The sequence below is a fragment of the Manis pentadactyla genome, chromosome 8 (genome assembly GCF_030020395.1).
Source record: "Manis pentadactyla isolate mManPen7 chromosome 8, mManPen7.hap1, whole genome shotgun sequence".
Lineage (NCBI taxonomy): Eukaryota > Metazoa > Chordata > Mammalia > Pholidota > Manidae > Manis > Manis pentadactyla.
The window spans coordinates 110142410-110157361 of NC_080026.1; the positions used below are offsets into that span (position 1 = coordinate 110142410).

At 40.8% G+C, this 14952-nt stretch overlaps 1 long non-coding RNA gene across 3 annotated transcripts in view; it reads left to right on the forward strand.

The window, feature by feature from the left end:
* Positions 1-14952, forward strand: part of LOC118912923 (uncharacterized) — a 74067-nt gene that overhangs the window by 20101 nt on the left and 39014 nt on the right. Inside the window, exon 3 of one of the 3 annotated variants that reach the window (XR_005024995.2) lies at positions 4563-5051. The exons of the other annotated variants lie outside the window; for them this stretch is intronic. This is a non-coding gene — a long non-coding RNA (uncharacterized LOC118912923). Of the gene's footprint in view, positions 1-4562; positions 5052-14952 lie in introns of those variants that run through there. 3 annotated transcript variants of the gene reach the window in all.

Consider the following 14952-nt stretch of genomic DNA (forward strand, 5'->3'; position numbering starts at 1 on the left):
ATCTGCTGGGTAAAGAAATGGAGCTTCAAGAGGATCTGGTAAGTAACTCCACAAAGAATACGGGTGTCTCTCAGGTCGAATAAGGAAACCAGAAGCATGAAGGACATGTGCTCAGGTTGTTCATCCACCCCTTGCCCCTTAGTGTAAAAGCAGTGATGTGACCAGGCTCTATTTAGGTCTGTTGGGAGATTTTCTGTTGTCCCAAAGTATATCAAGATCATTTTTCAGCACTCCTGGTTTCTAAAAATAAAAAAACCCCAGCTGTCTCCCCTTTTCAGCTATACCCAAGCCTTTGTCATCAGATCCAAATGACTGGTTATTTCAAGATTTTTTTCATCTGTCCTTGTCTCCTACCCACAGCACCATTGAACTACTATCTGGTCTCCAAAGATACTATAAATACTGAGACTGCTGTCTCCTCTCAACTCCCAAGAGTAACAACTCCTTTGCATTTTGATTATCTATTTTACAAATGAATAAATCTTGTCTCCTCAAAACTACTGTAGGCTCTCTGAGGACAAGAACTATCCTAGAATCCCATACATTGGTTACCTGCTAGGGAACCTAAATGTATGAACAGGAGGTGCTTAGTAAATATTTGTCATTGATAGCATTTTTCTGAACTTTTTTTCCATTTCACACTTTTGTCCCTTTCTGTTTGTATTTGTTTTTTTGTTGTTTGATTGTTTACAGATCCTTTATTTCAGAACAGTCCTGCAATTCTTACTCATCTGCTCAGTTCCTCTCTTCCTTTTGAATAGACACACACAAAGAAGGAAACTAACATTTGCTGAGTGTCTACATACTTAGCAGCATGCAAACTTATTCCATGTGCTTTTCAAATATCTCATTTGAAACCCACATTGCCTTGTAAAACAGGTGCTATCACGTGAAAGAAGGCAGAGATTCAAGAGTTAAGTCACATACACAAGCTCCCACAATTGTAAGTGGCAGAATGAAGATTGAGCCCCAGGTTTGTATGACCCTGAAATTCTCCATCCTTCTAGTTATGGAAGTAGAGAAAAGTTCAGACAATCAGGAAAAACACACTTTACCCAAAACCTAACTAAAAATCAACCAGTCTCTCTTCAGTATTTTTTTTACCAACAAACTATAATAAATGTTTGTATTAAAGATAAAAGAAACCCAAACCAAATAAATTCTGGACAATATTTCATACAATAAAATAGTTTAGGAATTGTCTTAGCATTAGTTACACATTGGATTTGACTCATCTGTCTGAGTCCATACTGTTTATAAAGTTGTCATTGCTTAAAGGCAAATATGATTTTTAAATATTCTATGTAGCCCACACACTAATGTACCTAATTCATATTGACAAAACAGTTGCTAATATAGAATATTCCCATGTTGTGACAGGATGAAACTCTGTCCTCTCTACTGATGTTGCCAGATCCGGTTCCAAGTGTGGATAGGGCACAGACACAGGTTCTTGGGAAAAAATGTTCACAATCAGAACTGGGCAGAGGTTTCCATATTGTGCTTCTGGGCTGTCCCAGGAGCCGAATTTAGGTGAATTTCCATGGTAGCAAACAGCCAGGCAGCCAACTCCCTTCTCTCCTGCCAAAGAGGTACTCTGTTCTACAATGTAGGCAGCTGAGACACTATCCATCTCCTTTCCTACCCAGACTCCCCTCTCCCTGACACCTGCTCTCCTGCTGCTTACATCCTTCATCATAAGCCACACAGGAGAAAGATGCAGCAGATCTTGAATATATCACCTGAATTGTGTTTGTCAGTTGTTGTGATAAAACAGTTAATGGCAGAGAAGTTGAAATAATTGTCTTGTTCCCAACCCAGAAATCTCACTCTAACTTGGAAAGAAATTCACTTGGCTATATTAGAGAAGTTTTTATTTAGCCTGGGAAATGGAAGGAGAGATGAAATGAATGCCTGGAAGAACATTCAAAGAAGGGCTTATTTTAAAAGATAAGAAAGTAAGAAAAACAGGTGATTTTGACACCTACGGCAGACTATTAGCCACATGTAGAGTAAATGAGGCAGATTCTTATGAAAAAGAATCTCGGGTTCCTAAAATACCTTACTTGATCCTCACTATGAATGGTGAGTTGTTGTTTTCAAGACATTGGAGATACTCCTTTACGATTAATAGCTGTGTGACCTGAGGTAAGGTACATACCCTCACTGGGACTTATCTGGAAAGTTAAGGATTGGACTAAATGACATCTAGAGTCCTTCTTTTGTTGATGTGCCATCATATTTTGGACCCTTGTAGGGAAGTAAATAGGAAAAGTTGTTTAGACATCGTATTTTCTTGATTTAATATATGCAGAATGCTTAGAATAATGTCTGACACACAGTAATTCTATAGAAGCTGTTATTATACATGATGACGAGGCTGATGAGGATGGATCCATGCACTGTAAAACATATTTTTTACCTCCACATCTATAAAATTTAAAAAGACAAATGATCTAGAATTTTAATAACTTTAAATCCCTTTCTCTTGCAGAGATCTTGATAGGAAGGGAATGTCTTGTGGCTACTGAAAATTAAGACTAACTCATTCATGGAAAGATAGTTTGCTAAGCAAATCACCACCATGACCAAACATAGGAATGTTTTCTTTGAAAATTCAGCTTTCTTTTTTGGCCATGGAATGAATTGAGCTGCCTTGGGAATTAGTGTTTTGTCCCTTTCCTGGAAGGGGGAATGCAGACATCAGGTAGCTAGATGGATTGCGCTGACTTTTCTTTTTGAAGAACTTTTCTGCCAAAGTCTCTTTAATTCCAAAGTGAAGCCTACCCAGAATTACAAAGTGTCCCAATGCCTGTGGGCAGTAGATTAGCAGAGGCTGAGATTCAGCTAGAATACCTAATCCTGTAAGAGCATAATATCAATGGCATTAATATCAACCTGGGAAATCTCGTACTTTAAATGGTGAAGCTGTGTCTTCAAAGCCTTAAGTGGGAGTGATTCATGGAGCACATTACTGAGTAGTGTCCTAGTTCAATCACTCTTCAATGCTGAGACTAAGAATTGAAAGCGCTAAGGGAATAACAGCCATATTAAAAAGAAGGGCCAGAACCCAGAACTCTGGGCTTTTTCTAGCTTGAGGATGTAGACCTGGTATCAGTAGAAACTCATGCAGTGTTAGAGAAAGATGAATGGCAAGTAAATCACAAAAGGAAATAATCCAAAAGAACAGAAGGGCAAAAGGGCTGTAGATAGAGAGTTGGAAAGGCAGAGGGGGAGAAAATAAGGAAACACAGACTTTTAAAAAAAACTTTATACTCTGAATGCAAGAGATGTAGAGAGACAACATTTAAAAAGAAAAGATGGTGACATGCATCAAGTACTGAGAAATATAAGTAGAAGAAAGTAATTAGGGTTAAAAAAAGTCTTTTATAATTTAACTTAGGTTATCTGATGAGAATATCCGCAGTACATAATAGCTTCCTCTCTGCAAAAAAACTTCTCAGGCAGAGGTCTCAGGATCTGGAGAAGAGACTGCATAGGATCTCAGCCTATCCAGTATAACTCTGGTCAGTTGTAAACGTTGTAATTAGAAGCAAAACTTTAGTTGAGCCACCTTTGAGCCTTTACCTCTGCCTTTCCTTGGTGGGCTTGCTTCCTTCTGCCCTTTACTTCTCTCCATTCCCTGCTTGGCATAAGTTGTTACCACTCAATTGACTGGAGTAGTTGGTCTGGAGGACCTTCAATGCCTCCCAACCCTCCTAGTCACCAGTTCTCTACTTCTGCTTCCATATTTCTTTCTTCTACCTTTCTGTGTGGTCTCCTTTACTGGGATCTGAGGTTCAGGAATAATGTAAGGATGTGCAGAGGGAGCAGGGAAGATGCATATGACAGCATAACTGTATTACTAGGACTCAGCTATCTCTTTTTCTTGTGGAAAAATTCTGGAAGAGTTGGTTCCAGGTCCACAGAGAGGTTGCATGGTATCAGATATTAGTCACCATTCGAAGCAGAAACCATGTTTCAAAATAGCTGAACGCTATTTTATTTACCACAATAACAATGATGAACTAATAATGTAATGAGTACTTAAAGATAAAACCTGGCCTTGAGAGGCTCACAAACCAAAAGTGGTAGCGCTGGGTCTCTACAGTTCATTAATAATCATCACTGCCTGATACTGAGCACCCAGGTGCTGGGTACAATGCTGAGCATGTGACATTCATGAAGTTGTTTAATCCTCACAACATCCCAGGGGGGCAGGTACTGTTGTCATCCCCACTTTACAGATGAAGAAGTGGAAGTGTAAAACTTATATGATTTTCCAAGATTGCTCAACCTGTGACAGATTGGGATTCAAATATACGTGGAGGCACCTTACTAGACTGCCTTTAAGAGTTCCCTTTCTGCATCAACCAGAATCCATCGAATTACTCAAGACTGACTGCAAGAGGAGTGAGGTCCCTAATTCATCTCAATTCTATTTCAACACTCATCTTGAGGATACATGCTCAGGAACCACTCCCATGAGCCCTTTCTCACTGTGTCACCTGTGATCCAACCTGCTTTAACCTGTCTGTTCTCTTACCTGTCTGAACCTGCAGATACCCACACTGAGGGATTCTTGGCTATGGGCTTCTCCCTCTCTTCCCCGCCTCCATCCCCACCAGTCTGTTCACAACCCCAGCAGCATCAAGTCTTCCCAGCAACAGGGGAGTTACCCCAACTAACTGGGTGCCTCTGGCCTTTGGGGTTCCTGCCTGTGTTGCTTGTGCATCTGCTTCATTAAAGGCATGACTGAATCAAGAGACGCACCTCCTTCACGGCATGAAGTCCTGCTCTCTGGAATCTTGTCCTCCAGTCCAAGGCATGGTGGCTTCTTTTCAAGTCCTTCCTTCCCATAGCCACAGACTGATAAAAAACTTTACTTGGGCCCGATGCTAATTTGGAATTTAAAATCACTAGCTTTGGGAGATTAGGCAGAGCATTCATGTAGCCAGGATTTGGGATAGAAGAAAACAGAGATGTTTTCATATGACAACTACTATTGTTGCTATTACAAATCATATTATATTAACAGTTTTTACTTTCTCTCCCAATACCTTTTTAGCCCAGTTTGAGGATTACAATTACCTGAAAATAATAAAATAATATTTTTAATTATATTTAAGACTTTCAGTTTTTGTAGACCAACTTCCCCCTTCCTCCAGTCCCTCCACCCTGCCTTCCCCACTCCCTCCAGGCATCCAAAATGGTACAATTTGTATGCATTAGGCCAGGCATCCTATGAATACTCAGTAAATATTAACTAACTGACTGTCTAAATGAATTAATCTATTAGCTTCTGGTATAAGTGCTTTTTCTGTCTCAATTTCATATCATTTCCTCTCCTTTTACTAACATGGGCATTCATGCATTCAATTCAAACAATTGTTTACTTAGGGCTATTATGGCCTCCACAAATGCACAGCCTGGTAACGGTGCAAGACAGTATGAGAACAAGACCTCACATGAGGACTGCAGCAGTGGGGAAATGGAAAGAACATGCACCTTCACCACAGCCCACCTGGGCTCAAAGCCTGCCTAATGTGTGAAATCGGACTATTGACACCTAGCTCATAGGTTGACTGATAACAGTGAACGTTCTGGAGAGTTGTGGAGTGCTGTGTGCATCTTCCCCTTTAATCCTCATTGATAGCCTATATAGCAGGGAAACAGGACTTGGAGGGGTGGAATGATTTGTCAGCCTACCGTCTCTCCAGCTAGTAGTGTACACTACTAGAATTTGAATACACTCAGAGCACACTCAGAGCTCTTCCTTACAATATCTCATTTGGGGGAGTAACCTTGAGAGTTAAATTGTCAAGTACCTCTCACACTACATGCTCAACATGTGAGCTTCCTGTGCCCCTCAACAGGAGGGTAGGACTCTAGGTTCTAGAAATGGGGATTGGTCATGTCACTTCAATGCTAGATGTGAATGCTCCCCATCCAGTAGTAATGGTCCATTTGGCCCCCGGGCCCACTGTTGGCCCAGGAAGGATAAAGGAATCTGTTTCCTGCTCCACAAGGGGATTGGGAGTGCAAGTGTGGAATGGAAGTGCAGCCACTCTGGAAGGACTGCAGTGAAATTATGAAGAGGCTCCTCCTTCTGTCAGTGCACCTGCTGGATGAGTGTGACTTTCCTGGTTGTAGTTTGGTTTGGTATCATCTTACAGCCACAGTAAAGTTTCCTTTAATTTTTTTTTTTTTTTAATAATTATTTTTTATTGAAGGGTAGTTGACACACAGTATTACATTACATGAGTTTCAAGTGTACAACACAGTGGTAGAACATTTATATACATAATTCTAGGTTCCAGCTATCACCCTACCAGGCTGTTACAATATCTTGACTATATTCCTTATGCTATACCTTACATCCCGGTTACTAATTTCTTTTACCATTGGAAGTCTGTCCTTTTTTTTTTTTTTTTTTTTTTTTTTTTTGTGAGGGCATCTCTCATATTTATTGATCAAATGGTTCTTAACGACAATAAAATTCTGTATAGGGGAGTCAATGCTCAATGCACAATCATTATTCCACCCCAAGCCTAATTTTCGTCAGTCTCCAATCTTCTGAGGCATAACAAACAAGTTTTTACATGTAGAACAAATTCTTACATAATGAATAAGTTACATAGTGAACAGTACAAGGGCAGTCATCACAGAAACTTTCGGTTTTGCTCATGCATTATGAACTATAAACAGTCAGTTCAAATATGAATACTCATTTGGTTTTTATACTTGATTTATATGTGGATACCACATTTCTCTCTTTATTATTATTATTTTTAATAAAATGCTGAAGTGGTAGGTAGATACAAGGTAAAGGTAGAAAACATAGTTTAGTGTTGTAAGAGAGCACATGTAGATGATCAGGTGTGTGCCTGTAGACTATGTGTTAATCCAAGCTAGACCAGGGCAATAAAACATCCACGTATGCAGAAGATTTCTCTCAGAACGGGGGGGTGAGGTTCTTAGCCTCACCTCTGTTGATCCCCAATTTCTCACCTGATGACCCCCCTGCGACTGTGCCTGTCTTAGGTTGTTCCTCCCTTGAGGAATCTTACCCGTCTCTGGCTAACCAGTCATCTTCCGGGGCCATACAGGGAAATGTGAAGTTGGTAAGTGAGAGAGAAGCCTTATTGTTTGAAAAAGTTAGCTTTTTACTTCTTTGCATATTTATGCCCTGTGGCTTCTATGCCCAGCATTTGTCTTGAGGTATCTTTACCACTTGGAAGAATTATGATACTCGGTAAATTTGATATGAGGCACGAATTCTATTTAAGGGTTGTAATTAGGAAGGAAGAAGAAAAGCTATAGAAGTAGCAGGCGGAAGAAAACATGGGAAGATTGATTATTTCTTTGATATATCTTCTTGTAGAGTAACTTCAGCATGGATAGCTTTTAAGCTACTACTTAAATTGCACACACACATTAACATAATAGGAGTATAGTTACATAACCAAAGCATATCTGTAATTACCAGCCATCTGCAGTGAAACCAAGAAAACCAGTTAGGCACCTTAGGCATTTGTGAAAACTTATCTATGATATGGTGGATATTGTCCAAATGAACTTGAACAGTCTGAGAGAAATCAGACAAATTAAAACAACCCATTCCTGGGGACTGTTCACATGCCATATGTTCTTTTAACAATAAATAGTTTGTAGTTGTAAGACTTTGGAGCGCTACAATTTGCACTTCTCCAAATTCTTGGTTGAGTTCCAACAGTATAGATCCAGTCCAATTTTGTTGTTTTACTGTATGCACAGGCCAGCTTAGATATCTCCTTCCTCATTCCCATGGCAGGTCCAGGAACTGGTGGGATGAGTGCATCTACAGCTGTAGCAGTGCGTGGATCTTTGTTGGGGTTTTTTGATGATCATCTTCTGGCATGAGTCTTCCAGAGGGTGCAGATGTTGGAAGTTCTTTTTCAAATCGTATCTTAGTTCATTTTTGGGGTAGCCCAATTAGGCTTTGATCCTCTGTATAAACACAAACAGACCCTTTGCCTACACTTTTATATGCCCTTTATACCCTTGTGTAGAACTCGTTGGAGGTTACCACACAGGAACTGCCCTTTTTTTTTTGCTATCACTAATCTACACTTACATGACGAATATTATGTTTACTAGGCTCTCCCCTATACCAGGTCTCCCCTATAAACCCCTTTACAGTCACTGTCCATCAGCATAGCAAAATGTTGTAGAATCACTACTTGCCTTCTCTGTGTTGTACAGCCCTCCCTTTTCTCCTACCCCCCCATGCATGTTAATCTTAATACCCCCCTACTTCTCCCCCCCTTATCCCTCCCTACCCACCCATCCTCCCCAGTCCCTTTCCCTTTGGTACCTGTTAGTCCATTCTTGAGTTCTGTGATTCTGCTGCTGTTTTGTTCCTTCAGTTTTTCCTTTGTTCTTATATTCCACAGATAAGTGAAATCATTTGGTATTTCTCTTTCTCCGCTTGGCTTGTTTCACTGAGCATAATACCCTCCAGCTCCATCCATGTTGCTGCAAATGATTGGATTTGCCCTTTTCTTATAGCTGAGTAGTATTCCATTGTGTATATGTACCACATCTTCTTTATCCATTCATCTATTGATGGACATTTAGGTTGCTTCCAATTCTTGGCTATTGTAAATAGTGCTGCAATAAACATAGGGGTGCATCTGTCTTTCTCAAACTTGATTGCTGCATTCTTAGGGTAAATTCCTAGGAGTGCAATTCCTGGGTCAAATGGTAAGTCTGTTTTGAGCATTTTGATGTACCTCCATACTGCTTTCCACAATGGTTGAACTAACTTACATTCCCACCAGCAGTGTAGGAGGGTTCCCCTTTCTCCACAGCCTCGCCAACATTTGTTGTTGTTTGTCTTTTGGATGGCAGCCATCCTTACTGGTGTGAGGTGATACCTCATTGTAGTTTTAATTTGCATTTCTCTGATGATTAGCGATGTGGAGCATCTTTTCATGTGTCTGTTGGCCCTCTGTATTTCTTTTTTGGAGAACTGTCTGTTCAGTTCCTCTGCCCATTTTTTAATTGGGTTATTTGTTTTTTGTTTGTTGAGGCGTGAGAGCTCCTTATATATTCTGGACGTCAAGCCTTTATCGGATGTGTCATTTTCAAATATATTCTCCCATACTGTAGGGATCCTTCTTGTTCTATTGATGGTGTCTTTTGCTGTACAGAAGCTTTTCAGCTTAATATAGTCCCACTTACTCATTTTTGCTGTTGTTTTCCTTGCCCGGGGAGATATGTTCAAGAAGAGGTCACTCATGTTTATGTCTAAGAGGTTTTCGCCTATGTTTTCTTCCAAGAGTTTAATGGTTTCATGGCTTACATTCAGGTCTTTGATCCATTTTGAGTTTACTTTTGTATATGGGGTTAGACAATGGTCCAGTTTCATTCTCCTACATGTAGCTGTCCAGTTTTGCCAGCACCACCTGTTGAAGAAGCTGTCATTTCCCCATTGTATGTCCATGGCTCCTTTATCAAATATTAATTGACCATATATGTCTGGGTTAATGTCTGGATTCTCTAGTCTGTTCCATTGGTCTGTGGCTCTGCTCTTGTGCCAGTACCAAATTGTCTTGATTACTATGGCTTTATAGTAGAGCTTGAAGTTGGGGAGTGAGATCCCCCCTACTTTATTCTTCTTTCTCAGGATTGCTTTGGCTATTCGGGGTCTTTGGTGTTTCCATATGAATTTTTGAATTATTTGTTCCAGTTCATTGAAGAATGTTGCTGGTAGTTTCATAGGGATTGCATCAAATCTGTATATTGCTTTGGGCAGGATGGCCATTTTAACGATATTAATTCTTCCTAGCCACGAGCATGGGATGAGTTTCCATCTGTTAGTGTCCCCTTTAATTTCTCTTAAGAGTGACTTGTAGTTTTCAGAGTATAAGTCTTTCACTTCTTTGGTTAGGTTTATTCCTAGGTATTTTATTTTTTTTGATGCAATTGTGAATGGAGTTGTTTTCCTGATTTCTCTCTCTGTTGGTTCATTGTTAGTATATAGGAAAGCCACAGATTTCTGTGTGTTGATTTTGTATCCTGCAACTTTGCTGTATTCCGATATCAGTTCTAGTAGTTTTGGGGTGGAGTCTTTAGGGTTTTTTATGTACAGTATCATGTCATCTGCAAATAGTGACAGTTTAACTTCTTCTTTACCAATCTGGATTCCTTGTATTTCTTTATTTTGTCTGATTGCCGTGGCTAGGACCTCCAGTACTATGTTAAATAACAGTGGAGAGAGTGGGCATCCCTGTCTAGTTCCCGATCTCAGAGGAAATGCTTTCAGCTTCTCGCTGTTCAATATAATGTTGGCTGTGGGTTTATCATAGATGGCCTTTATTATGTTGAGGTACTTGCCCTCTATTCCCATTTTGCTGAGAGTTTTTAACATGAATGGATGTTGAACTTTGTCAAATGCTTTTTCAGCATCTATGGAGATGATCATGTGGTTTTTGTCTTTCTTTTTGTTGATGTGGTGGATGATGTTGATGGACTTTCGAATGTTGTACCATCCTTGCATCCCTGGAATGAATCCCACTTGGTCATGGTGTATGATCCTTTTGATGTATTTTTGAATTCGGTTTGCTAATATTTTGTTGAGTATTTTTGCATCTACGTTCATCAGGGATATTGGTCTGTAGTTTTCTTTTTTGGTGGGGTCTTTGCCTGGTTTTGGTATTAGGGTGATGTTAGCTTCATAGAATGAGTTTGGGAGTATCCCCTCCTCCTCTATTTTTTGGAAAACTTTAAGGAGAATGGGTATTATGTCTTCCCTGTATGTCTGATAAAATTCCGAGGTAAATCCATCTGGCCCGGGGGTTTTGTTCTTTGGTAGTTTTTTGATTACCTCTTCAATTTCGTTGCTGGTAATTGGTCTGTTTAGATTTTCTGTTTCTTCCTGGGTCAATCTTGGAAGGTTATATTTTTCTAGGAAGTTGTCCATTTCTCCTAGGTTTCCCAGCTTGTTAGCATATAGGTTTTCATAGTATTCTCCAATAATTCTTTGCATTTCCGTGGGGTCCGTCGTGATTTTTCCTTTCTCGTTTCTGATACTGTTGATTTGTGTTGACTCTCTTTTCTTCTTAATAAGTCTGGCTAGAGGCTTATCTATTTTGTTTATTTTCTCGAAGAACCAGCTCTTGGTTTCATTGATTTTTGCTATTGTTTTATTCTTCTCAATTTTATTTATTTCTTCTCTGATCTTTATTATGTCCCTCCTTCTGCTGACCTTAGGCCTCATCTGTTCTTCTTTTTCCAATTTCGATAATTGTGACATTAGACCATTCATTTGGGATTGCTCTTCCTTTTTTAAATATGCTTGGATTGCTATATACTTTCCTCTTAAGACTGCTTTTGCTGCGTCCCACAGAAGTTGGGGCTTAGTGTTGTTGTTGTCATTTGTTTCCATATATTGCTGGATCTCCATTTTGATTTGGTCATTGATCCATTGATTATTTAGGAGCGTGTTGTTAAGCCTCCATGTGTTCGTGAGCCTCTTTGCTTTCTTTGTACAGTTTATTTCTAGTTTTATGCCTTTGTGGTCTGAAAAGTTGGTTGGTAGGATTTCAATCTTTTGGAATTTTCTGAGGCTCTTTTTGTGGCCTAGTATGTGGTCTATTCTGGAGAATGTTCCATGTGCACTTGAGAAGAATGTATATCCCGCTGCTTTTGGATGTAGAGTTCTATAGATGTCTATTAGGTCCATCTGCTCTACTGTGTTGTTCAGTGCTTCCGTGTCCTTACTTATTTTCTGCCCGGTGGATCTATCCTTTGGGGTGAGTGGTGTGTTGAAGTCTCCTAGAATGAATGCATTGCAGTCTATATCCCCCTTTAGTTCTGTTAGTATTTGTTTCACATATGCTGGTGCTCTTGTGTTGGGTGCATATATATTTAGAATGGTTATATCCTCTTGTTGGACTGAGCCCTTTATCATTATGTAGTGTCCTTCTTTATCTCTTGTTACTTTCTTTGTTTTGAAGTCTATTTTGTCTGATATTAGTACTGCAACCCCTGCTTTCTTCTCACTGTTGTTTGCTTGAAATATGTTTTTCCATCCCTTGACTTTTAGTCTGTACATGTCTTTGGGTTTAAGGTGAGTTTCTTGTAAGCAGCATATAGATGGGTCTTGCTTTTTTATCCATTCTGTTACTCTGTGTCTTTTGATTGGTGCGTTCAACCCATTAACATTTAGGGTGACTATTGAAAGATATGTACTTATTGCCATTGCAGGCTTTAAATTCGTGGTTACCAAAGGTTCAAGGTTAGCCTCTTTAGTATCTTACTGCCTAACTTAGCTCGCTTATTGAGCTGTTATATACACTGTCTGGAGATTCTTTTCTTCTCTCCCTTCTTGTTCCTCCTCCTCGATTCTTCATATGTTGTGTGTTTTGTGCTGTGCTCTTTCTAGGAGTGCTCCCATCTAGAGCAGTCCCTGTAAGATGTTCTGTAGAGGTGGTTTGTGGAAAGCAAATTCCCTCAGCTTTTGTTTGTCTGGGAATTGTTTAATCCCACCGTCATATTTGAATGATAGTCGTGCTGGATACAGTATCCTTGGTTCAAGGCCCTTCTGTTTCATTGTATTAAATATATCATGCCATTCTCTTCTGGCCTGTAGGGTTTCTGTTGAGAAATCTGACGTTAGCCTGATGGGTTTCCCTTTATAGGTGACCTTTTTCTCTCTAGCTGCCTTTAACACTCTTTCCTTGTCCTTGATCTTTGCCATTTTAATTATTATGTGTCTTGGTGTTGCCCTTCTTGGATCCTTTCTGTTGGGGGTTCTGTGTATTTCCGTGGTCTGTTTGATTACTTCCTCCCCCAGTGTGGGGAAGTTTTCAGCAATTATTTCTTCTAAGATACTTTCCATCTCTTTGCCTCTCTCTTCTTCTTCTGGGACCCCTATAATACGGATATTGCTCCTTTTAGATTGGTCACACAGTTCTCTTAATATTGTTTCATTCCTGGAGATCCTTTTGTCTCTCTCTATGTCAGCTTCTATGCGTTCCTGTTCTCTGATTTCAATTCCATCAATGGCCTCTTGCATTCTATCCATTCTGCTTATAAACCCTTCCAGAGTTTGTTTCATTTCTGCGATCTCCTTTCTGGCATCTGTGATCTCTTTCCGGACTTCATCCCATTTTTCTTGCGTATTTCTCTGCATCTCTGTCAGCATGTTTATGATTCTTATTTTGAATTCTTTGTCAGGAAGACTGGTTAGGTCTGTCTCCTTCTCTGGTGTTGTCTCTGTGATCTTTGTCTGCCTGTAGCTTTGCCTTTTCATGGTGATAGGAATAGTTTGCAGAGCTGGGACGAGTGACGGCTGGAAGGACTTCCCTTCTTGTTGGTTTGTGGCCCTCCTCTCCTGGGAGAACAGCGGCCTCTAGTGGCTTGTGCTGCGCAGCTTCGCGCAGACAGGGTTTCTGCTTCCTGCCCGGCTGCTATGGAGTTAATCTCCGCTGTTGCTGTGGGCGTGGCCTGGCTCGGGCAGCTACTCCAAAATGGTGGAGTCGCGTTGGAGCAGGAGCTGTTGGGAGGCTATTTATCTCCGTAAGGGGCCTCCCTGCTCCCTGCAGCCCAGGGGTTAGGGTGCCCAGAGATCCCGGATTCCCTACCTCTGGATTAAGTGGCCTGCCCTGCCCCTTTAAGACTTCCAAAAAGCACCCGCCAAAACAAAACAACGACCACAAAAAAAACAAGAAAAAAAATTTTTTTAATTAAAAAAAAAAAAAAAAAATTTTTAATTAAAAAAAAAAAGGTGGTCGTTCGTTTTTCTTTATTCTCCGGTGCCAGCCTCAGGCCTCTGCTCACCGGTCTTTCTGCCCTGTTTCCCTAATATTGGGGTCCCTGTCCCTTTAAGACTTCCAAAAAGCGCTCGCCAAAACAAAGCAGCAAAAAAGCAAAAAAAAAAAAAAAATGGTCGCGCGCTTTTCTTATGTCCTCTGTCGCCCAGCCTCCAGTGCCTGCTCACTGTTCTTGCTGCCCTGTTTTCCCAGTATCGAGGGCCCTGCACTCTGGCCCAGATGGCTGGGGCTGGGTGTTCGGCAGCCCTGGGCTCCGTCTCCCTCCCGCTCTGCCTGCTCTTCTCCCGCCGGGAGCTGGGGGGAGGGGCGCTCGGCTCCCGCGGGGCCGGGGCTTGTATCTTACCCCCTTCGCGAGGCGCTGGGTTCTCTCAGGTGTGGATGTGGTCTGGATATTGTCCTGTGTCCTCTGGTCTTTATTCTAGGAAGGGTTGTCTTTGTTATATTTTCATAGATATATGCTGTTTTGGGAGGAGATTTCCGCTGCTCTACTCACGCCGCCATCTTCCGCCCCCTCCCAGTTTCCTTTACTTTTGAAAAGCACTTTCCTTGCTTCTGCTCAAAAAAGAGATGAAGGGGATTTGTCTCCACCCGGGCTGTCTCAGGGAGAGGACTGAAGTGCCCTTTGGGGTAGGTCTGGTGATGGCAGCTGGAGCACTGGGGGGAGCCAGGAGGGACTGAGCAGATGGAGAAGGGAGGTCTCAATTTAACTGTTAAAAGAAAGTCTGGGTGCCTGAGTTGGGAAACACTTTTGCTGACCAAGTAAGATGTTTATAATAGGAATAAGAGTTTTTTAAAGAAATGATGGTGCAAGTAAGGTTAACCATTTTTATATGTAGCTCAGGCACATTAAGTACATTTACATTGTTGTACAACAACCACCACCATCCACCTCCAAAACTCTTCATCTTGCAAAACTGAAACTCTACCCATAAAACAATGCCCTCCCATTTGCCCCTTCTCTAGCCCTTGGCAACCACCATTCTATTTTCTCTCTCTATGAAGTTAGGTACCTCATAGAAGTGGAATCATATAGTATTTTTCCTTTTATAACTAGCTTATTTCACTTAGTATAATGGACTGTCAACTTTTAAACTATATAAATTCCAAAGTCATTTGCAAAGTGATTTAAATA